The following is a 22,980-nucleotide window of genomic DNA, read 5'->3' as shown; positions in this document are numbered from 1 at the left end:
GCAAGCCAGAGGCCATCCCAGGGCTAGCCTCTTTGTAGTAGTTGCAAGTAGATGACAAAAGACAGTGCTTTTGTATCTTGGATACTGGTGAGCTTGGGCAACAAACAGTCTCCATCTCTCCTAAGGGAGTCAGGCTGCCCAGCCAATTTTGAGGAAGGAAAATAGGATGACAGTATGAGTCAAAATAGAGCCCGAGATCCCAACTTTGCTTCTTTCTCCTGCTCTCTAGAACTGGACTACACTTTGTTTAGCGCGCCTTTTTTCCTTCCGACAGTCACATGATCGAAATTCCTGTGGGCCAGAGAAATTACATCGGTCTCCCAAGAGGGGGCATGGTAGAAGGCCTTGGTTTGTCCTCAAAATGTGGTCCACATCCTAGCAGCACCGTCAGCACCTGGGAATTTGAAATGGCAACCCACTCTAGTACTCTTGCCTGGAAAATTCCATGGATGGAGGAGCCTGGTAGGCTACAGTCCATGGGGTCACAATGGGTCAGACACGACTGAGCGACTTCACTTGTTCACTTATAATCCCCTTCCCAGACCCACTGAATCAGAATCTGTAGTTTAAAAAGATACTCAGGACTTCCCTGGCAGTTTAGTGGTTAAGCCTCCAAGCTTCCAACGAAAGGGGCATGCATGGGTTCAATTCCTTGGCAGGGAATTAAGATCCCATATGCTGTTTGGTGTGGCAAAAAAAAATGGAAAGAAAAATCTCCCAGTGATTTGTATGCATGTTGAAGTTTGAGAAGTACTGACATAGAGAATTATGGCTAGTACTTATTTTATTGATCATGAACACACTACTTTCCAACCTCTTTTGATCATTGAAGTGTCTGTGATCTTGCCAGAACTTACTGGAACTACAACATATTGATGTGAGGGAAGTGTTTATATGTGGGAGTGGTTGGCTTCCATACAGAAGCCATGTAACACCCAGCATAAACTGTTGCTGATGATACGGCCCTTAATTTGGGAACCCGAAGGATAATGTCATATTTTGGATATCCTGCTCTACTTTGATACATTGAGAAAGTGGAAAGCAGTTCCCTGTTCTTCATCTGCAAAGCAAGCATCTTTACTTTAGCAAATAGTTGATTTTAGAAACATGAAAGATAATTTTTATATAAAGTCTTGTTCTGCACTAAGTATGTAATTTGTTGGCAAAAGGTGGCTTTTGGCACCTTTAATTATGCCTGATGCATATATCTAATTACTGTAATATATGATTTTTAAAGGAATTAAATGAGTGTAAAAAAATGTGGGCAGTAAGATAAGGAGTAGGGGCTCACTTTAGGTCACATTCGTGTAGTCCACCAGGCTCCTCTGTCCGTATAATTCTCCAGGCCAGAATACTAGACTGGGTTGCCATTTCCTTCTCCAAGGGATCTTCCCAACCCAGGGACCGAATCTGGGTCTCCTGCATTGCAGGCAGATTCTGTACCAGCTGAGCCACCAGGGAAGCCCACGGTTGTGACAGGATCTCTTTATGAGGCATCAGAAATATCAGATGACTATGCACATTTGGAAAACTCAGCAGTGGCCACAGGACTGGAAAAGGTCAGTTTTCATTCCAATCCCAAAGAAAGGCAATGCCAAAGAATGCTCAAACTACCGCACAATTGCACTCATCTCACATGCTAGTAAAGTAATGCTCAAAATTCTCCAAGCCAGGCTTCAGCAATACGTGAACCGTGAACTCCCTGATGTTCAAGCTGGTTTTAGAAAAGGCAGAGGAACCAGAGATCAAATTGCCAACATCCGCTGGATCATGGCAAAAGCAAGAGAGTTCCAGAAAAACATCTATTTCTGCTTTATTGACTCTGCCAAAGCCTTTGACTGTGTGGATCACAATAAACTGGAAAATTCTGAGAGAGATGGGAATACCAGACCACCTAACCTGCCTCTTGAGAAATCTGTATGCAGGTCAGGAAGCAACAGTTAGAACTGGACATGGAACAACAGACTGGTTCCAAAGAGGAAAAGGAGTATGTCAAGGCTGTATATTGTCACCCTGCTTATTTAACTTCTATGCAGAGTACATCATGAGAAACGCTGGACTGGAAACAAGCTGGAATCAAGATTGCCAGGAGAAATATCAATCACCTCAGATATGCAGATGACACCACCCTTATGGCAGAAAGTGAAGAGGAACTAAAAAGCCCCTTGATGAAAGTGAAAGAGGAGAGTGAAAAAGTTGGCTTAAAGCTCAGCATTCAGAAAACGAAGATCATGGCATCTGGTCCCATCACTCCATGGGAAATAGATGGGGAAACAGTGGAAACAGTATCAGACTTTATTTTGGGGGGCTCCAAAATCACTGCAGATGGTGACTGCAGCCATGAAATTAAAAGACGGTTACTCCTTGGAAGAAAAGTTATGTCCAACCTACACAGCATATTCAAAAGCAAACATATTACTTTGCCGACTAAGGTCCGTCTAGTCAAGGCTATGGTTTTTCCAGTAGTCATGTATGGATGTGAGAGTTGGACTGTGAAGAAGGCTGAGCGCCGAAGAATTGACGCTTTTGAACTGTGGTGTGGGAGAAGACTCTTGAGAGTCCCTTGGACTGCAAGGCGATCCAACCAGTCCATTCTGAAGGAGATCAGCCCTGGGATTTCTTTGGAAAGTATGATGCTAAAGCTGAAACTCCAGTACTTTGGCCACCTCCTGCGAAGAGTTGACTCATTGTGCCGGGGTCCAGCCCTGGTGGATCCAGGATAATTCAAAGTGGGGACAGCGTGGTGAGGAAAAACTTGTTTAGAAATATAAAAGAAATTAAGAAGAAATAGTATAGTAGGAAAATTTAGTGGAGAAAAGAGGCTGAATAACTTGGTTTATGTGGAAAGCCAATAAAACTTCAGGACAAGAAGTTTGCACCATTTACGTTAGGCCACCGGCGTCCGTTTGAATATCGGAGGGTGCCCTGCCTTGGGCTCCCTCTCTCACGGATCTTAGAAGCCGGGGCAAGTAAGTAGACATGGTGAGCCTCCATGCCCCAGATGGGAATTCAGCCAGAAAATAGAGTAAAGACATGGGGGAAACCAGTCCAGTGACTGGCCCATCCCCTATTGTCCAGAAAAGCCTTTTATACCTTTTTTTTGGTACATAGACATCAGTGGATAATATAAAATTATACAGCATCAGCAGCCCTGACTCTTATCGAGACCAGGCTTTTCTCTCTGCACACTTAGTTGTATACACAAGTCTTAGGTGATTTACATCATCTTCTGGCCAGAAGGCCAATTAACATTTTACAGCCCTTTTCTGATAAGGGTTTGTCAACCAGAAGGCTTATTTATGTTGTTCTTCCCAAAGTCTGGTGCCACTCTCAGAAAGCACTAAGTAACATTACGTTCTTACATAGCAAGGACACAAGAGGAGTGCAGTGATATATAACAAAGAAAAGTAATTAACTCAAAAGTCTAGTGTTGCTAACATTAAAACTACTATATTCCTATTTCTATATCATAATTACATTGATTAATATCCTTCAGGTGCCTAAAAGATAAAGAATATGGAGGCCTGGCAGCAGTCATTGAGTCAACAGTGAAAACCTGTCACCAATATAATTTTTAGCTCTTTAGAAAAGGCTCTGTATCTTTAAGATGCTTTAAGCTTTGTGCCTCTCAAGGTTGGGGGGCTGTAAGCAATTCACAAGCTGCAAAAAGTCCAGGGGAACCTGTCAGGCAAGTTAGAGAGCCATCAGAGGGGGTTTGAGCTGAAACATTCCTTTCAAATGCAGAAGACTGAAGCCCTAAGTTAACTTTTTCCAGAGAGTGTCAGAAAAGTGGAAAAGCACAGTACAATAAGGCAGGCAGACTCTGGTTTTTGGAGGTAGATGTTCAGGAAAACTCAGAGGGAACCTGTGAAGCCAGATCACGCCTTTGCGTTTTGTCGGGCTTCCTTCCTCATGACCTTTGCCATGGGTGGGATTCCTCATGCTAGCTCCCAGCATCATTGGAAAAGACTCTGATGCTGGGAGGGATTTGGGGCAGGAGAAGGGGATGACAGAGGATGAGATAGCTGGATGGCATCACTGACTCAATGGACGTGAGTCTGAGTGAACTCCAGGAGTTGGTGATGAACAGGGCGGCCTGGTGTGCTGTGATTCATGGGGTCGCAAAGAGTCGGACAGGACTGAGCAACTGAACTGAACTGATTGGTGGGGAAGTGGTACGTTTACATTTGGGGTTCACAGTCATCCAACCCTGTGAGTGGAAGGAGACCCAAGGCTGGGCAGAAGCTCCCTCCTGTATTGTTTTTCTGTTGTTGTCTGCTTTTATAGAGAGTATGCTTTCTGTTCAGTGGAGAGTCCAGTGACCAGGGAGACTCACATGAATTGACACTGAAGCTTAGACTTTTGATTTGGTTTGTTTTTTTGTTACTCTGAACTTTGGGGAGTATGACATTTCTTTTTTGGCTGCTTTAGGCATCTGGCTTCCACGGATGCACATCCCACAGGGTCATTCCAGGTCTGGGCTGCTGCGGGGCCTTCCTCCCGTCCTTTAAGAAGATGACCTTTTACATCAGGATGCAGGACACATGCCATTCAAAGGCCATTCCACAGCTCCCAGAACACAGGGACTCACTGAGTTTGCCGTGGTTGCATGCAAATATTTGAAAAGTCAAATGCCTGTCTGAAACAGTGTGTTAGGTTGTTGTTGAAGGAAAACAAGAACAAGCTAAAATCAGTGGTTTGGGGGAAATATTTGGCATGATTTCTCTGAAGTTGGGCAAGCATAATTTGTCCTTGTACCCATCTGGACACACATAAGCAGTCCTTCTGTCCACAGAAGGAGTTTGTACTCAGTTGACAAGTTGCTAGTCTGAATCTCCAGGACACACACAGATCATTCCCACAGGTGTATTTGTCTGTATACACACTTGTGTACTATCGCTATAGAGCACTGAAGACAGAGCCTCCCCCGGGCTGCCTTGCTTGCTTCAGAGAGCCTCTCTGTAGGTGGCACTGGCAGCAGCTTATATTTCTTCCAAGGTTAGTATCCATGTCAGGCTGCTGGTGCTCTGCTTCTTGCTTGTGTGGCCACATCATTCCGGCTGTTGCAATCTGGGCTCAAGTAAGTCTTGCAGCCCAGACTGCCTCCCCAGTGTCCTCCAGACAGCACAGTATCAGAGGAGATTGACACCTTAGGATTTGTCATTAAGCCTGTAGTTCCTGGCCAGGTGAGAACAGCTAGTCCTTTTCTCCCCTTGGTTGGTGGTGGTTTAGTCACTAAGCCGTGTCCTACTCTTGTGACCCTGTGGACTGTAGCCTGCTGGGCTCTTCGTCCGTGGGATTTCCCAGCAAAAATAGTGGAGTGGGTTTGCCATTTCCTTCTCTATGGGGGTCTTCCTGACCTAGGAATCAAACCTGGGTCTCCTGCATCGCAGGTGGGTTCTTTACTGACCGTGCCACCAAGGAAGCCTTCTCGCTTGTCAATCCTGCCCAAGTGGATTTTACCATCAGAAATCGCGTCTTAGACAATGGGGCAGTTTTTTGGCCTTCTTGTTCTCTCCCTATCTTTCATGGAGAGAAAGAAAATCCTGTGTTCCATAAACTAACATGGCATAAAAATTTACATGATTTAACTACCCATTATCAATGAGTCTGTGAATAAACTTCTCTTGATATCCATCCTCTAATTTTTGGCAGCTGACTCAGCTATTGTGTTTTTTGCGCTTTCCAAAGCAGACCCCACAGCTTGTGGTCTGGAGCGCCTAAACAGATGCAACGAGGGTCACTCACTGCCACCCCTCCTCACTGCCTCTCTTCTTGGTTCTATTGTGTCCCAGTGAGTAGTGGACATGTGGAAAACAGTCCTGACTGTTTGCACAGTGACCTTAAGCACATTTGTGGTTTATGAAATGGGCTGACCAAGGAGTGCCCTTTGAAAACTCCTGTCTACAAAATTTATTTCAAAGAAACATACTACTAAATCAGTTCTTCAGTGGTATGCTGGGGAATTTGCTTCAGTCAGTATTTTTAAAGTGTGCAGGAAGAGTGCTGCTTATGTGATCAAATAGATCACTTTGAATGGGAACGACGGACATCGTTTACTCCCACGTGTACAGATGGCATGCTGTGCAGTCTTCCTGGGGTCTGTTTTGCATCAAGGTGGGCTGTCAAGGCCAGGCCATACCCCGTCAGGGCTGCCTTGAGGGTAGCATACAGTTGGAGGGGCTCTGGCAAGAAGGGGAAAGCATAAAGGGGCAGGTCCTTCGTTACTGGGTTTTCCAGTCAGGCAGACCAGGAGAAACAAGGTCGCTGAACTCTGGGAAAGCTCCAGAGCCTTGCTGCAGGAGGGTGTGCTTGGAGAGGGGCCAGAGGTTTAATGAAGGTCAGAAAGCTAGAGCTAGAGAGAAGATGAAGTACAGGGGAGTCAGAGCCTGGCTCAGCCACATCTGACAGGGGCTTTCTTTTGGATGTGAAGTCAGGGGTCGTTCTTAAAGTCACACTCAACCATTTGGAGAAACAGAGTCCTCTGGGGATCCTCAGTGTAGCATCCTCGGCCTGTTCCTCAGAAATTCTGACTCATTGATCTGCGAGCTGCACCTGAAATCTGTGTTTACCAGTCGTCCAGGTGAGTCTTAGGACTGGGTAATTTGGGGAAACACTGCAGCTAGACTGTGTTTATTTTGTTAGATGGCTGGGTTGGCTGGCTCTTCAGGGGTCCAGTGAGTGATGAACAGTGAATCACCGCATCATGGTAATATTAAATCAGTAGATGTGATAATTCCTCTGATGCTTTCCAGAGAGGCCAATTCAACGTGTCCCTCAATGAGTTTTCCTAGAACTGTTTATCAGCCCACTTGAAATTTGTTAGATGAACTTGATCTGATTAAAGACAGGAAAAGTGACTTCTCTGAACTCATTGCCCCTTCATCTTCCAAAATGTCTTTCAGAATATTCATGTCCCTATATCAGCACCTCTGAGTGAACACTGTAAAATGAAACAAGAATCCTAGGCTTTGGGCTAAATAGAATGGAAAATAAATCTCTTAGAGTTCGATACACTGATGGTAGATAACTTACGAGTTGTAGTGGCTTGATCAACAGTGGAGAGTTTCCAACACACTGGTAAGAAGGAATTCTGTGGCTCAGTACGCTGTTTATATCTTAGGAATAGCTGGCTCTAGGTGTTTGAAAGAAACTTGAGCAAGTCTTAGCAGAAGGAGGGGTTTGTGATAAGGATATAGGTGTTGGCAGAGCAAAAACAAGAGAGCAGCTGGGCCTTAGAGAGATACCGCAACTAGGGGACAAATAGGAAGCCAGCAGAGACCTCTGGTTCTTGTGCCCCTTCCTATGTTTTGTTTGCACATCTGCTTCTTATCTGTGTATAGATTTGTTTCTCTGCACCACCATCTGCTTGGTACAAAAATGAGTACCCCGATGGTACTTAAGTTACTATGTCAGCCCTGTTACAGTTCCAGCCTCATGGAGACCTTCCTTGACTTTCTTGTGGTTCTTGCTCCACACTCTCAGGAGAGGAAGTCTAATGGGCCTGGCTTGAGTCAGGGTGCCTCCCTGGGCTCATGGTAGATACAGGGCTGCCAGAGTCCATATGTCTCTGGAAATACAGAATTGGGAGGTGGAGATGTGATCCCTGAGAAAAGAGGATCCTTGTGAGGTGATCTGCTCATCTCAGAACACAGCTACTGTGATATAAATTGCTGAAGATTTCTGTGACTTTTCTTTTTCCAATGGAACTAAATTGAATTTCTCCATTAAGATATCAGCATGGTGGCAGTGTTTTATCACCAAGGTATAGCTTCTCTGTCCTTTTTCGTATACTAACAGATTTTGTCATTCCTGCCTTTCTTCCTCTGACTGATCCCTGTTCATGTTCCAGATTAAGTGACTCTTCTTAGGAGAAGAACTCATCAGTCAGTTTTCCTTGCTTGTATATATGTCCTTCCTTTCCCTTATCCCTGATGAGATGAAGTATTTTTGGATTGAAGGAGGAAAGGAGAAAGAGTTTAGAAATGTGCATATCCTTGAAAATGAACCCTAGGCTTTGTACTTCCTAATTTATACAAATTTGCATGCTAATAAAAGAGCAAGACAGAGCTAGAACAAATGCACAATTACTATTGTTGTCATTTAGTCTCAAAGTCATGTCTGACTCTTTGCAACCCCATAGATTGTAGCCCACCAGGCTCCTCTGTCCTTGAGATTTCCCAGGCAAGAATACTGAAGAGAGAGGGTTGCCATTTCTTCTCCCGGGAATCTTCCTGATCCAGTGATTGAACCCAGATCTCCTGTTTGGCAGGCAAATTCTTTACTGCTGAGCCACCAAGGAAGCCCAACAATTACTATAATATAAAGCAAAATCGGAGTTCCAGAAGAATGGTATAGGAGATAACATAAGGATATGGGGTCATTGGAAGTCTCTATGAAGGGGATTTTGCTCGAGACAGACCTTGAAATACAAGTTGACTTTCTGGAGGTTGAAGTGGCAACAGAGAGAGGATCCTAGTTACAGAAGTTGGAATAAATAGAAGCATAGATAGATGTATCTGAATTCAAGGTGTGCAAAATTTGTTTCACTAGAACAGAGGGTAAAGGTGCATTTGGAGAATAATCTAGAAAAGGTCACTTAGGGTATCCTTCTTTGGGCAGAGTTGAAATAGGAGGGAAGGGGGCAGGGTACAACCTTTAAAAAAAGGACGTAGTCATAGGATATGACAAAAACTGGTTAGAGCCAACTAGGTCCAAGATGGCAGAATATTCCACCTCCAGTGGCCCCTGAGTCTCATTATACACTCATTGTGTTCCTTTGACGGTAAAATGACACACCCACTAGCACCGTGAGCGTTCTGAGGCTGACCTTAAAAGGTCAAAAAGTGGCCAGTGGCCCAATTCCTGGAAACCCCCACCTCTTCCCTGAAATAGAATAATCCTCCCATTCCTTAGCCTATGAAATTACTCAGCCTATAAAATGACCCATGCTCTGTCTGTGGAATGTTTTTTTTTCTATAAATAAATCCACTACTACCTATCACTCTGTCTCTCACTGAATTTTTTCCTCAATGAGACATTAAGAACCTGAGCTTCATTGAATCCTGAGACCAGGTGTGAGATCTCATTGAAAAGACCGTGGGTTCAAGTCCCAATCTGAGTTGCACAGAGTGAGGAAATTACAGTTAATTCCATTGACAGATTTTGGATAGAAGAAATATATCATTAGAATGTAAGCTCTGTAAGGTCAAAAACCAGCGTGCCCTTTTCTCTGAATTTTTAGTATCTGCCATTGCATCTGATATAAAGAATGTGTGCTTAACAAATATTCGTAAAAAAAAAAAAGAAGTATTCGTGACACCATGAATGATCAAAACCATTTTTTAGCAACATTGATCTAGTAGCACCAGATAGAGTGAGTTACAGGGGAAGATTGGAAACTCCAAGAGTAATTTGGAGATGAATACACTAGTTTGGATGAGAACTGATGAAAGCCTCTCAGCTAGAACAGAAAGGATGGAGGCTGCCTGCAAGATATCATGGAGGTAGAAGCTGAAGGGCCAGACACACCAGAGGAAAGAGACCTCTTCAGTTAAGGGCTCTGGGTTCCTAAAGAGAGTGAGGACTATTGCAAAACCTGCAAATTATTGCTTTATGAGAGAAAAATAGGAAATACTGTATTCACCTGACTTTTTAAAAGTTGAGAACATTTAACCTAGATCAACCAAGTGATTTAAAACAAAAAATTTGGCCGTGCTGGGTTCTTAGCTTTGGCCCATGAAATCTTTTGTGTGTGTGTGTGTGTGTGTGTGCCATGCCAGATCTCTTTCCCTGATCAGGGATCGAACCTTGGCCCCTCTGCAATGGGAGTGTAGAATCTTCGCCCCTGGCCCACCAGGGAAATCCCAGAAGCAGTTGTTTTAAAATGCATACTTCAAAGTCTGCGTGCCTGTGGTCCTGTGTCATCATAGAGTGAGCCTCTCCCTCGATGTTCCATGGAGGATGTCAGGCCCGAACTTCTTCCTAAAATTCTTTCATACATGGGCACTCTCTGTATTTCCCCCTTCTTCTCTTGACTGAGGGAGGGGACAGGAGAAAGGGAAGGAAGGGCTCAGGCAGCACACTGTTCTAAAGAAAAACGAAAACTGTCAGTTAAAAAAACTTGCTGCATGCAGAAGGAACTTAGGACAAGAGTTGGAACTGGCCTACCGCTTCCTTTCTCCAATAACAACAACAATGTTTGTGGAAAAGATGAGTTTTTAATGAAGCAGCCACCCTTTTTATAAGCGTATAGATTGTAAATCTCCTAAAGATAACCTTCTGGAACGTAGTATGGTAGGGTGCTTTCAGTCCCCGATTCCCATTTTTCCCCCTCATAAAGTCTTGCTCACGTTCATGGGCTGTGATTTATCTTCTTTCAAAGCCACTTGTGTTTAAGGAGGAGGAGGAGAATGACTAAGCAAAGCATTCATTAAGGATTGTAGGCCCTCTGCTAGGTACTAGTAATGAGAAGTCAGTTCAGTTTTCTTGCACTTGAGGAATTTATAATTCCAGTTGAGGAAACAGAAAAACATACATATATGAGGTAAATAATATTACAGAGTATATGCTACGTGCCAAATAAGCCTGTTTTCCTAGCATTTGCTTCATAAATGGATCGAAACCACCAGTCAGGTACACCGCACCACTTACGTGGATTTAATTTATCATTTTCTTCTCCTTAAGGAAAGCACTTAAGGATTTCCTACAGATCTCATTGAGAGAGAAAATCATGTTTGACAAATTAAATAGAATACAATTATTAATAGTTTACAGTTGCTATAAATTGATCTCAGTTGCTTGGTACTTGAATAATGAAACAGGTTCTTTGATTCATGTTGTAACTCCATTGCCAAGTGTTTCCATAGTTACAGCGCCCTTTGTGCAGGGTCCCCGAGCTGGTTGTGGTAGACAGTCTCAAATCGCCTATTTTCTCAGATTGCGTATTTGCCGTCTGTAGCAATGGAAAGAATTTAGTAGTTGTGCTAGGGATTCACAGTGCTCTTTTTGAAGATTCAAAACAAGGAAGGTAGAGTGATTAAAATATAGCCTTTTCTTTGGAAATGAGTACAATAAGACTTAATTTAAAGACTCACATCTTCAGGGGAAAATTGCAGTTATTCATCTCTCCGGTAATTCACAGAAGGCTTCCGCTGCATTTTATCTTCAGTAAAAAAGTATCTTGAGCTGGCTGAGCTGGCTGTTGTGGCTAAATATTGTATGTGCTGAAATAGAGTTACACATCAGAATGTAGAATCTGGCTGTAATACACATAATTAGAGTTGGTAACATATGTGGGTGTCTAAAGTGAGAAGTACTCACTAGGTATTTTATTTGTGTGAGCTCAGTAATTTCACAGGTGAGTCTTCTGAAGCTGTAAGAGAGGAGTTAACTTGCTTATATGGCCCTGCAGCTCAGAAGCGCGGTCTAAAGTTGTACCCTGATGTAGCTGACATTGACCAACACCACAGGTTTTTAGATTCCTGCCATCACCGTAGTCTGCCTCTGGCTTTAACTCCAGAATCGCGGAGTTTCGCATGGAGATGGAGACTGGAGTAGGAGTTCCCTAACTCACAAATTTAGTTCAAGTAAAGTGAGTGTGCATTGAGTGTGTGTGTGTGTGTGTGTAAAACACATTGGTGCGTACATTGCTGAGGGACAGTGTTGGCAGTCTTTGCTCTCTCTTTAGAGGAGGAAGGGTCGAAGAGAAAACGTTACTAGGCCCTTAGATCTAATCATCTGCTTTCTCATCTCTCCAGCCTTATAATATGCAGTTCTGTTGTCTTGACTTAGCTGGCTGCATGTACTGTGAACATCCTCCAATGAAAGTGTTAAGTTCCTGACCATCACAATTATTTGCTTCTGCTTGCTCTGACTGTTGAAATCTACCCCAATAAAATGCCACCTGTTAGAAGGTGATCAACTTTTTAAAGGACAAACAGGACCATGCTTGTTTATCACCTGGGATCCCTGGTATTGACAAGAAGTGGCAGTTCCACATTATATATATACTTAAAACCCTTGTAATAGCTTTATGTTGGCTTTCTTCATATTTTACTTAGAAGATTGGACCCACAGAGAAAAATTTCAAAGCCTGTCTGATACTGTGAAGTAGGTTAGTGCTGAGGGCAAAAATAAACCTGGGAAATATAGGTAGATCTGGAGACCAGAGTCACTGCCTTTCTGTCCTTTGTTGATACATTCTTTCTGTTATATCAGCCAGCCAGCTTTTAACTTTCTCTAGAATTCTGAGTTTTTAATGTCAGTATATTAAAAAATAGGATTAATATGAAGGTTTATCTACAGTATCATACTGTACAGAATGGAACATCTATTAGCAATTAGTGAACCTATAGGACACATCATTGCTATCCAAAGCCCATAGTATGTATTAAGGTTCACTGTTGATACTGGACATTCTGTAGCTTTGGACAGATGTATAAGGATATATTTCCATCATTGAAGTATCAAACATAGTTGTCTCACTGCCCTAAAAATCTGCTGCTGCTGCTAAGTCGCTTCAGTCGTGTCTGACTCTGTGCGACCCCATAGACAGCAGCCCTCTAGGCTCCACCATCCCTGGGATTCTCTAGGCAAGAACTCTGGAGTGGGTTGCCATTTCCTTCTCCAATGCATGAAAGTGAAAAGGGAAAGTGAAGTCTCTCAGTTGTGCCCAACTCTTAGCAACCCCATGGACTGCAGCCTACCAGGCTCCTTCGTCCATGGGATTTTCCAGGCAAGAGTACTGAAGTGGGTTGCCATTGCCTTCTCCGAAAAATCCTCTGTGTGCCACCTAAAAACCCACACTTTTAACTATTGCATCAAGTTGTTTCTTACGTTTCACTTTGCTTATTTCAGAAGAGCTGTCCTGTGTCCTGAGTACTTCCCCCTCTGAATTCATGGTATGTGTCGATTACATGTTCTTAAATTTTATCTTAGGTTATTTTTCATTAGTATATTATTATTTTCTGTGAATCCTGCTTACTAAGTTTGATTTTAAAACCTGTGGGGTGGGGACTAGCACTTTATCTCTGTCTAACCCTGACCCTGTGTGGCCCTTATATTGTCAGTACTGCGAATGATGATTTTGTGCAATGAATGGAAATCCTCTCCAGAGTAGCGCTCTTGGAAGGCTACTATCCCTCTTGCAATACGAATGTTTCTTAAAAGTTATAATCACTGCTTTTTTAATGACACTCCCATCCTCCCTCACCCCTACCAGTTCTCTACCTTTTAAATATCTTCATGGAAGTGTTCCCTCAATAGGCCAGTCCTCCTTTTAAAAAATTGTGGTAAGATACATATAAAATTTACCATTGTGATAATTTTTAAATGTGCAATTAAGTACATTTACAATGTTGTGTAACCACCACCACCACCATCACCACTATGTAGTTGTAGAACATTTTTGTCACCCCAAAAGGATACCCCTTATTCATTCAGCTGTCCCTTCCTGTTCTCTCCTACCCAGGCAACCGCTAATCAATTTCCTTTCTGTCTCTGTAGATTCATCCATCTTGGATATTTCATATAATGGAAACATACAATATGTTGCCTTGGGTGTCTGGTATCTTTCACTTTGCATAATGTTTTTAAGATTCATCCACCTTGTGGCTTATATTAGTACATCATTCCTTTTTATAACTGAATGATATGCCCCTGTATGAATATACCACATTTTGTTTATCCATTCATCTGTTGATACCCACTTGAATTCTTTCCACGTTTTGGCTGTTGTGACTAGAGCTCCTATGAACATTTGTGTCGAAGTATTTGTTTGAACCTCTCTTTAGTTCATTTGCGTATATGCCTAGATGTGGAATTGCTGTGTCAAATGGTTATATTTAGTTTATTGAAGAATTTTCAATATCCCTTCTGTAATGTTACATATATGATATTGCTGCTTGTAATTAAATACCTTCCTTTCTTTCCTAGAGCTAATTGGTTAGTACGTGAGTACATGCTAAGTCACTTCAGTTGTGTCCAACTCCGTGCGACCCTGTGCACTGCAGCCTACCAGGCTCCTCTGTCCAGGGGATTCTCCAGGCAAGAGTACTGGAATGGGTTGCCATTTCCTTCTCCAGGGTATCTCCCCAACCCAGGGATCAAACCTGGGTCTTCCACATTGCAGGCAGGCGCTTTACCATCTGAGCCACCAGGGAAGCCCGTTTTTGGGTTTACTGAGCTATAATTTGACAGCTATTACTTTGTGTCCTTTTAAAACTCTCTCTGTCTTCCAGACAAAGTTCAGACTCCTTAACTTAATCTGAGACCCTCTTATTTGGTTTCCCCTGTCCTGTGTGGACCCTTATATTTTCATGACCATGTCTATACACCCACAAGCCACAGGGCTTCCTTAGCATCAAGGCATTTGTTTACTCTTCTGTTTTTTTTTTTTAAACTTAATCTTTTATTTTGGTCTCTGCGGAATTTGATTATTTCCTTGAAAACTTGACTATGTATTTAAAAGAATCTTTACTGTATTTTATTCTGAGTTTCACTGAGATAGTTTCAAGGAAGCTTTTCAGGTGCCCTCTATTGTCATAAATAAAAAGTCCTTTTTATAGCTCTCATCACATTTCCTATCTTTTCCCTTTGCCTTCATACAGGACTCCTCTGGGGCTGAAACTGGGGTCAATTCATCTTGATATTCCTATCTGGAACTGTTATATAATATGTTTAGTGAATTAATGAGTATTCTCCAGGCTACAATGTTTATTTGGAAGACTTGTTCACTTTTAAAAATTCACAACAATCTACTAGCCGTAGTTGTTAAATAACGATCTATATAAATGCCAGCTGCTAAGTGAAGTTTGTGCATATGGGAACATTTCCCAGGGGCCGTATTAGATTTCCGAGGGTAGATGTCTTTGTACTCAGATCACAGGCATTTATGTAGCCTGATCCCTGGATGTGGTTCACACATGCTGCTTCCCCAGACTGTGTACTGTAGTCACAATTGTTCAGAATTATAAATATAATTCCCATGTGAGTGATGGCCTCTGAGTTTTATATTCAGGGAGGTACCTTTAGAGTTGCTGTCAGTTACTCGCTAGAGACATAATAATTAAAATAATGTCTTACATTTCCATAGTTCTTTAAAAAAAACTCTATTGAGGTATAACACATATACCATACAATTCATGCATTTAAAGTGTACATTCAGTGTCTCAGATCCACTGAGTTGTGCAACCATCCTCCCAATCAGTTTCAGAACATTTTATGCTCCCCTTGTATTTAAGTCATTTCCTGGTTTCCTCTTCCCTCAGCCTGGCCACCACTAATCTATTTCACATCTGTATGAATTTGCCTGTGTGGACATTTCATGAAATGAATTTATGCAAAATGTAGTTTGTGTCTGGCTTATTTTACTTAGCATGTTTGAGGGTCATCCATGTTGTATGTGTCAGTTCCTTTTACAGGCTAAATAATATTCCATTGTATGAATATTCCACATGGTGTTTATCCATTCATCCATTGCTGGCTGTTGTTGTTTCTACTTTTAACTAATATAAGTAATGCTGCTATGAACATTTGTTTCAATTCAGTTCAGTTCAGTCACTCAGTCGTGTCCGACTCTGCGACCCCATGAATTGCAGCACGCCAGGCCTCCCTGTCCATCACCAACTCCCGGAATCCACCCAAACCCATGTCCATCAAGTCAGTGATGCCATCCAACCATCTCATCCTCTGTTGTCCCCTTCTCCTCCTGCCCTCAATCCTTCTCAGCATCAGGGTCTTTTCCAGTGAGTCAGCTCTTTGCCCCAGGTGGCCAAAGTATTGGAGTTGCAGCTTCAACATCAGTCCATCCAGTGAACACCCAGGACTGATCTCCTTTAGGATGGACTGGTTGGATCTCCTTGCAGTCCAAGGGACTCTCAACAGTCTTCTCCAACACCACAGTTCAAAGGCATCAGTTCTTCGGTGCTCAGCTTTCTTCATCCATACGTACTCTCACATATCCATACTCTCACATCCATACATGACCACTGGAAAAACCATAGCCTTGACTAGACGGACCTTTGTTGGCAAAGTAATGTCTCTGCTTTTTAATATGCTATCTAGGTTGGTCATAACTTCCCTTCCAAGGAGTAAGCATCTTTTAATTTCATGGCTGCAGTCACCATCTGCAGTGATTTTGGAGCCCAGAAAAATAAAGTCAGCCACTATTTCCACTGTTTCCCTATCTATTTGCCATGAAGTGATAGGACCGGATGCCATGATCTTAGTTTTCTGAATGTTGAGCTTTAAGCCAACTTTTTCACTCTCCTCTTTCACTTTCATCAAGAGGCTCTTTAGTTCTTCTTCACTTTCTGCCATAAGGGTGGTGTCATCTGCATATCTGAGGTTATTGATATTTCTCCCGGCAATCTTGATTCCAGCTTGTGCTTCTTCCAGCCCAGCATTTCTCATGATGTACTCTGCGTATAAGTTAAATAAGTAGGGTGACAATATACAGCCTTGACATACTCCTTTTCCTATTTGGAACCAGTCTGTTGTTCCATGTCCAGTTCTAACTGTTGCTTCCTGACCTGCATACAGGTTTCTCAAGAGGCAGGTCAGGTGGTCTAGTATGCCCATCTCTTTCAGAATTTTCCTCAGAACATTTGTATACAAGGGGATTTTTTGATGGATGGATATTTTCATTTCTCTCGTGTATATACTTGGGTCATATGATACCTCTATGTTTAACCATTTTAGGAGCTGCCACATTGTTTTTTCATGGTTCTTTTAATTTAAGAAAATAATACATCTACTGGCTTATTTTTATCATGTCTTAGATATTTAGAATTGTTCTTCTCTCCATTTTAGAAATGAGAAAACTGAGGCACAGGAAATTAAACTTGTTTGCCAGTGGTTACACAGCTAATAAAGGTTGTGTCTTCTAACACCTGTCGTGGCCATGAGTCACTGAATAGAGGGGTGGGGGACATAGAGCTGGATAGCAATGCATTAAAAATATTAAAAAGTGTCAGTCTCTTAAGTTACATGATCTTAGTTAACAAAAACATCTAAATAGGTGTTTGAAACAAGGGAAGATATAATGCGTTTGTCCTCACTACTTAACTGTCCCATGGCTAAAATACTAGTTTCCATCTAGGATGAGGTACATTAAGACAGACACTGTCAACCTAGAGTTTGTTCAGAAAAGAGTGGCCAATGAAAGGCTTGAACACCATGAAATAGGAATAAAGGTTATATTCTCCAGTGATTGGTCTGGAGAGAAAACTTAGAAGAATGTGGTAGCTTCTTTTGTATTAGAATATCTATCATGTAGATCCTATAGAAAAGAAAGGTTTAGAGATGGGCTGTCTTGTTCTAAAGGGAAGAAGCAGGAAGTTACGAGGAGATGGATGTGTTCCAATATTTATATCTGAATTCATATCAGAATAATTTCTGACAGTTGGAGTTAGTTGAAAATGAATTGGGCCACCTTGGGATATCGTATAATTCTCCATCAATAATAGTATCCAAACAGGAGCAAGATGACTGCTAGTAGGGAATTCTATTCAAGTGATTCAGCATCCTGTGAGTTGTACTAGATGATTTTTGAGGTTCCTTTCAACCACAAGAAACTGCTGTTTTGACGTCTAGAGGAAACAAAGGTGGAGGAAGCTAACTTCCGCCTGGAAAGCAGTGGGCATGTGTAAGGTAAAGATGGGTGCGTGATCATCCTCTTGAAATTTGGTAGCCAAATCAGTAAATTTTAGAGTAGTGAGGGACCTCATTAATCACTTTGCCTATGGAAATGGCAACCCACTCCAGTGTTCTTGCCTGGAGAATCCCAGGGACGGGGGGAGCCTGGTGGGCTGCCATCTATGGGGTCGCACAGAGTTGGACACGACTGAAGTGACTTAGCAGCAGTAGCATGCCCCCTTATTATATAGATGGGGATACAGATACAGAGTTTATTCACCTTGCTGCTGCTGCTGCTAAGTCACTTCAGTCATGTCCGACTCTGTTACCCCAGAGACGGCAGCCCACCAGGCTCCCCCGATCCTGGGATTCTCCAGGCAAGAACACTGGAGTGGGTTGCCATTTCCTTCTCCAATGCATGAGAGTGAAGTCGCTCAGTCGTGTCCGAGTCTTCGAGACGCCATGGACTGCAGCCTACCAGGCTCCTCCAGACAAGAGTGCTGGAGTGTGTTGCCGTTGCCTTCTCCTTTATTCACCTTACCCAAGGTCAAATGCTCAGTGACTGGCAGAGTCCGGACTAGGATCCATGCTGTTTTAAAATAAATAAAAGAATTAGTCATGTCAACAGTTAGAGAAAGCACAAATAACTTACTGGATAGAAATACAAATGGATCCAAGGATCTGGTTATGACCAGATCCTTAATGTATTATTAATGAAAGTTAGATATGTTCAGGATGTCTTTCTAACCTTTTGAGGGCAAAATCAAAGAGCGTGAATGACAAGCTTTACCGCAAAACTCACCCTGGTGCCGCTGCCAGAAAGCAGTGAAACTGAATGAACCATTGATCTGACATGGTGTGGCCCTCTAAACTGTGCTCTGTGTCTGTATGTGTTTTTTCTGTCTTTGCCTTCAGCATTGTTTTTGAACATCCTATTATTTTCATAGTTTGATCCCATGGATCTTGTTTTATTCTAGGTTCACCTTTATCTGAGTGTCTTAAGTGTTAACACACACAACAAATACACTGAACAGCAAAGGATTCAAAACTTCTAACCCTGATAGCAGGAAAAAACAATGAAGCATTCAAGAGCAATGAAATAAAAACAGTGGGGGAAACAATCCTGCGCTCAGTGGAAACCCTGCTAGGAGCTAACCAGCCAGTTGGGAGGCCTGTGCAGGACCACCGAAGTGGTCAGGTCACACTCAGCTGTGCCAGACTGTGAATAGACGGCAGTTCTGCCTCCCCAATTTAGGCACAGAGCCTGAAGATATTGTAACAATTAGGAGCCATGTAAGACTGGCATGAGAAATGAAATCGAATCTTGGTCATTATTTTGAATATTTTAAGAGGAGTTTATTAGATAAGTTTTCTCCCTGAAAATGGATGCTGTTTAGGGTCTTGAGGACATCTTGGTTCCCTCCTGCTCTTTTCTCTGCAACTGCGTATCTTCATCTCCCCCATAGCATCCTAAAGAGAGTATTAGTTTGCATATTTCTAGTTTTCTTTTCACGGTTTTGTTATCATATAAAATACCTTGTGCTACTTAACGTATGTCCCCTGGGGTCCAAAGGTAAAAAGAAAGGCATCTTGATCTCTCCCTTAAAGAGCATGATGAGGGCTTCCCTGGTGGCTCAGTGGTAAAGCTATGCCTGCCAATGGAGATTTGATCCCTGACCGGGAAGATCTCACGTGCCATGGGGCAACTAAGCCCGTGCACCACAACTGCTGAGTCTGTGCCCTGGAGCCTTGGAGCCGCAGCTACTGAGCCCACGTGCCACAACTTCAGAAGCCTGTACACCTGAGAGTCCCTGCTTCATGATAAGAGAAGCCACCACAGTGAGAAGCCCGCCCAGCACAACTAGAGGGTAGCCCCTGCTTGTGGCAACAGGAGAAAAGCCCAGCACAGCCGAAATTAATAAGTGCTAAAATAATAAAGCAATGCCTAAAAATGCTTTAAAAAAAAAAAAGAGTATGATCAGAAAGTGTTTACGAAGCCTGTCATGAGTTATGAGTGTTTTCAGTAAATTGTTGACAGAGTATCCTCAGCCACAAAATCCTGAGAAATTTTGTTTCATAATTGCATCACACTCCTTTGGTACCATTCGTTGGAGTCAGAATTCACTGGGGAAAACACTAACTTAATTGCCAAACTTTATCTCGCCTCCTTTCAGCACACCTGCAAAGTGCTTATCATAATGGGAATTATGCTTGTTCCAAGGAGAAGCTATCCTTGTGAATTAACCAATTAGCCAGTGTTCCATATCTTATCTTTCATTCCCACGCCTATGAATTTTTTCCCTCCAAGTACGACACTTGTTTGTGAGCTTGTAAATTGAAATGTATGTATTCCTTTGCTTGACATCTCATCACCACATAATATGACCTTCAGCTATGCTTTCAGGAAGTGATTATTAATGTCTGGGTAAAAAAAATATTCAGGCTGTATGTGGAAACTGATTTTTATTTTAATTTTTAAAGAAAACTCCCATCTTACAATGTTTCTTGGCATATGAAACAAGATAATCTTCAACAGAAATAAGATACTGAAATGAGATTTGTACAAACATGTTTCTGAGAAGTCAACACAGTTGACTGTCAGTTACAGAGAAGATCACCAGAGATAAAGCACTGATCCCTCCAGGGAGGAGGACGGGTTGTCACTCGGCAGGAATCCTGGCTGACCCAGCACGGGTCGAACTCTGGGGTGAGGGGAGGGTGGGGCAATCTCACACCAGAAAAGTCACCCGAGAGGACTTTCAAAACAATGCATTTGTTTGGTTTTGCCATTTCAGACTTATTCTACGAGCTAGTGGAAGAAGGGCCCTTGACTTTGTTTTCCAGAGTTAACATGAGCAAGAAGAAAATTGCATTAAACTTAGATCAGTGTTCAGAATGACCAAAATATGAAAATGAATCGTCTTATTGTCCCCACATTATTCCCATGGAAAAAGCAAGGTTCAGAGTAATTTCAAAGCCTGCTGTGGTTGTGAAAGATCTTAGGATGTTGGTGGTGATGTTCCGGGTTCACTTTCCCTCGTCATCGTCCTCTGAGGCTGTGTATATGCAGCAGATGGACCAGCTTGTGGCACAGCTGACCCATTAATTTTGACCGTGTTCCTTATTGGAAACTTTCATTGGTTGTGCTGCAGTTCACAGCAGCCACTAAGATGGCCAAAATAAATGGATTTTTCAACACCTTATAAGCCATTCAGTTATGGCACAAAAACAGAAATGTCAGTTCAGAGTTTTATTTGAGAAGGGACATAAATCAGCTTGAGCAATAATTTTTAAGCACATACTAATAATTTTTTATTAATCCTCTGAGTTCCTAAGCACAGAGAAGGAATCTCAAAGGATCTTAGTAAATGTGAAATAAATTATGTGCTATGCTTAGTTGCTCAGTTGTGTCCAACCCTTTGCAACCCCATGGACTGTAGCCCACTAGGCTCCTCTATCCATGGGGATTCTCCAGGCAAGAATATTGGAGTGGGTTGCTATGCCATCCTCCAAGGGGTCCTCCTAACGCAGGGATCAAAGCCAGGTCCCCTGCATTGCAGGCAGATTCTTTACTGTCTGAGCCACCAGGGAAGCCCATTATATACATTATAAATAAAGAAATGAGCCATGGTTCATTTTTGTACATGAAAGATTATAACTAGTGACTTCTTCGTGTTTATTATTACTGACTTATTGCTGGTTTCCACCTAACAGTGTCTTTCTTTCCTGGAAAGATGATCTCAGATGTCTTAAAGAATCACAATGCGGATTTGCTTTACATTGTGTAGAACAGTGAATTTTGCAGCTACAAATACTTTTCCAGGTTCATAGTGGAGGATTTTAAGCAGTCAGTAAAGGCAGAAAATTAAAGGAGAGAAAATCCAGAGCAAGCTGTTCAAAACCAATCAGTAGGAAATTATGTAAACTTAATTAACTAGGGCATCAAGGGAAGGGCTATGGAGTATAATGAAATATTTTTGAAATGAGGCAAAGCAGCCAAACTAAAACAAGGTTAGTTGAAGTGTTTCCAGAAGGAAGGGAGGGAGTATCCTCTCTGCAGAAGAATATGCTTGACCTTGTGCCTTATTTTTGGCTGTGAAAACCTGTGCCAATAGTCTCAAGAAGAGATGGACATACAAGGAGAGTCTGGAGCCAAATGAATCCAAAAAGGGAAGGTTCTGGTTTGTACTTTTTACCCAATGATCTTCACGTAGTAACATGGATTGTGAAATAAGACATTATGGTCCAGGTGTAAACCTCTGACCTTCTATTTACAAATGGCCCAGAATGATTAGCCAGGATCTAGAAGAAATCTGTATATTTCAGGTCTAGGTAGACCAGATGAAGAAAGGCTATAGCTTCTATCTATTGCTCAGACGAGGTTAAATTCTTTTAAATATTTATTGAACCCCTTTTCTGGTGATGTGCTAATGCTGCATGGGACAAAGAGCTAAGCAAGGTGTTCGTTCCATTGCCCTTTAAGAGTTTCCAGTCTATTACGTGGAGAAGGAAATGGTAGCCCACTCCAGTACTCTTGCCTGGGAAATCCCATGGATGGAGGAACCTGGTAGGCTACAGTCCATGGGGTCGTGAAGAGTCAGGCACGACTGAGCGACTTTACTTTCACTTTTCACTCTCATGCATTGGAAAAGGAAATGGCAACCCACTCCAGTGTTCTTGCCTGGAGAATCCCAGGGATGGGGGAGCCTGGTGGGCTGCTGTCTATGGGGTTGTACAGGGTTGGACACAACTAAAGCGACTTAGCAGCAGCAGCAGCAATTATGGAGGCTGAGACAAGTACACAATATACCAGGCAGAGGTACAAAATGATACTCCAGTGACAAAGTGAAAGTGAAGTCGCTCAGTCGTGTCCGACTCTTTGCAACCCTGTGGACTGTAGCCTACCAGGCTTCTCCATCCATGGGATTCTCCAGGCAAGAATACTGGAGTGGGCTACCATTTCCTTCTCCAGGGGATCTTCCCGACCCAGGGATCGAACCCAAGTTTCCTGCATTGGAGGCAGACGCTTTAACCTCTGTGCCACCAGGGAAGCCCTGTGACAAAAGACTCCTACATATTTGTCTCTAGTCTTGTCTTCGTTCTTGAGCCCCAGATCGGAAGGGTCCACTGCCTTTTGGACTTCTCCCTTCAACTTTTCCTCCAGTTTTTAAAATTACGGTAAAATATATGCAACTTAAAACTTACCATCTTAGCCATTTTCAAGTGTACAGTTTAGTGGTATTAAATACATTGATACTATGGTACAACCATCACCACCATCCATCTCCATTACCTGCTTAACAATAACTTCCTAGTCTTTCCTCCTGCCACCCTGGAAACTAC

At 42.5% G+C, this 22,980-nt stretch overlaps 1 protein-coding gene across 4 annotated transcripts in view; it reads left to right on the top strand.

Moving 5' to 3' along the window:
• Positions 1-22,980, top strand: part of FRMD5 (FERM domain containing 5) — a 320,560-nt gene that overhangs the window by 93,577 nt on the left and 204,003 nt on the right. For 2 of the 4 annotated variants that reach the window (XM_069558870.1, XM_069558871.1), the window contains exon 1: positions 6,337-6,583. The exons of the other annotated variants lie outside the window; for them this stretch is intronic. The gene's annotated coding sequence lies outside the window, so the exon portion shown is untranslated. Of the gene's footprint in view, positions 1-6,336; positions 6,584-22,980 lie in introns of those variants that run through there. 4 annotated transcript variants of the gene reach the window in all.

This window comes from Ovis canadensis, chromosome 18, assembly GCF_042477335.2.
Source record: "Ovis canadensis isolate MfBH-ARS-UI-01 breed Bighorn chromosome 18, ARS-UI_OviCan_v2, whole genome shotgun sequence".
NCBI classification, from domain to species: Eukaryota; Metazoa; Chordata; class Mammalia; order Artiodactyla; family Bovidae; genus Ovis; species Ovis canadensis.
This window is presented reverse-complemented; position numbering and strand designations above follow the sequence as displayed.